Here is a 2,629-nt window from a genome sequence, read left to right as displayed (position 1 = left end):
TAAATAATACATTTCTGTGAATATAGGGGGCTCAATGGCACATATAAATATCTTATGATGTAATAGTTTTCGGCAAACGAAAAGTTTGTTTATTATTTTCCAACTGAATTGCATACCCAGCAATGTAGAGACAACTTTGAAACAATGTTCATTTTAGAACATAATTAAGGCCGGTAAGCTTCACCGAAAAATATAATGTAATGTTTCTTTTATCCTCAGAATTGGACTCTTGACCTTATTGTTTTATTATTTTTATCCTGGTGATAGCCATATTGGTCTCGACCGTTATCTTTTTTGGGGTGGCCTTTCTTGCCCAGCGCTGTTGTTGCTCTGCTGTCAGTACCCTCAAACAACGCCACATTCTTCCTCACATGCTGCTCTGAGCTGTTATTTACAGGTGCTAGTAATGCTTATTTCTCATGGTGTGTCTGCACGTAACAATCGAGCATCCTCATTCTAGATGTGGAGATTTATGCACAAGTGTGTTGAAAGACTACTGTATTTCCATAGATTTCTTTTTTTTAACTATTGTACAAGTCATTTATTTACTACAATCATATGTTTCAGTTTTAATCATGATTTTAACAAATAAGGCATTTATGTTGTTTCCTGCATTAGAAAAACAAGTGATCGAACAGCAATCAAACACAAAGCAGCTGCTGATAATACATAGATAGATGATGCACAAAAAAGAAAAGAAAAGAAAGAACTTGGTTTTGTCTCCATTTGGAATTGAATGGAAACCGTCCAAATTTGAACAAAGAACTCAACTTCAGTGGTTTTGATGACAGCCCAGCTGCAATTATGGTCACATAAAAGGGGTCTGGCCTTTACGTTATGTTGTGAGCATTTAACTTTTTCCTCCTTACAACAATTGTAAGCAGTTCGGTGGCACCTCAGCTTCTTAGACATCTTGAACTTTTACTTGGCCTCGCGTATCCCTCTCTTTGTCATCCCTCCCTGTCTCCGGCCTGCTCTCTGCTCCACCCCTCTGCTCTCTGACAAAACTGTTTATTCAGGCCATGTTGGGTGGGGTGTCCTGTTCTCAAGGGCATCCTGTTTTGCAGCTGCTCTTGAGTGTCTCTTTCTCTTCCAGATTTCAAGGGATTTGTTTGGGTTGGTGATATGTGGGTGTGTGTGTGTATGTGTATGTGTGGCGGGGGCAAAAAAAGGACTATATATCGTCAATCACCATCAAGTGATTAACCAGTATAAAACATTGAAGTGGCACACGAGGCTGAGAGGGAGGCTGGGCTTTAGATCAGCTACACACACACACACACACACACACACACACACACACACACACACACACACACACACACACACACACGTACAGGAAGCTAAAGTACTGAACACGAATGCTGGTATTCAGATGTTGTTATCATAAAAAAGGAAGTTATGAGATAAAGCGTAACCTTTAAACCCCATTGGCATTTTCAGTGGTATATATACATTTTGAATTGTATTATGTCTGGCAGCTTGTGTAACTGCTGACCATTTTTTGCTTTTTTTGTTTTCCTATCGTGAAAGTACTTGGTATTCTATTTCAACTTTTATCGAAACAAAGAGGAGAACAGTATTTGTTTTTAACTGTCACAGCCAACTTTATGAGCTTAATAGACAACAAGGCAAAATTGTAAGATGTCCTAATTGTACAGGACTGGATATCTATGTGTGTGTGTGTGTGTGTGTGTGTGTGTGTGTGTGTGTGTGTGTGTGTGTGTGTGTGTGTGTGTGTGTGACACTTAAACTCATTGTATGCCTTCTGGAGGTGCAATGTCTAATTACATGAAAAAAGATTTTAAAAAGACGTACACCATGTTCACCTGTAATTGGCTGCATCTGCATGGTGAGTGTTGATGCCACAGTGTGGTTCAGGTTCATCATGTCCTGTCCTGTCCTGTATTGTCCTGTCGGTATCCTTCTTTTGACTTTTGGCTGGGGTCGTCTTTATGAATGCTCACTCTTTATCATTCAAATTGCAAAGCCTATTGATAAAACATATATCTTTAAGTATATATATCGTTAAGTTACAGGTAGGCTACTAATTTATTTTACGAAAATAGTGAGGCTCATGCCATGTTATCATATTTCTGAGATTGTTAAGGCGGTGTGACAAAAAGACAAACAAAAGAAATTCAAAATACCATGAGAGTTTTCTTGTTTTACTTCAGTACATAGCTTGATATTTACCCACGTTATATGGGTTTAATTATGCCGTTAAGCTTGTCAAATGATGTGTATGGTAGCGATAAATACGCCAGTGGCTCAACTTTCGGAAGTGGAGTATGAAACCTGTTAGCTAGCTAACTCTCGCTTGATTAATGTCCACCAACAGGCTGAGAGTCAATCCTCACGTTTGAGGTCTTTCTCATTAAAATGTCTCAATATTCACAATTCAGCAAAAACGATTCTGAAATGTTCATGAAACGCTGATAATTTCACAGTGTAAGAAAAAACTGAATCATGAATAATGCAGAACACCCTCATTATTAATAATTCCAAGCTCATTAATAATACTTACGAGCTCATTAATAATACTTATGAGCTCATTAATAATACTTGTGAGCCCTGCAAACACTGTGCCATGTCAACTAATACTCAACAGCTGTACTGAATGAACACA

Source organism: Taurulus bubalis (assembly GCF_910589615.1).
Source record: "Taurulus bubalis genome assembly, chromosome: 5".
Classification (NCBI taxonomy): domain Eukaryota; kingdom Metazoa; phylum Chordata; class Actinopteri; order Perciformes; family Cottidae; genus Taurulus; species Taurulus bubalis.
Note: the sequence above shows the minus strand (reverse complement) of the source record.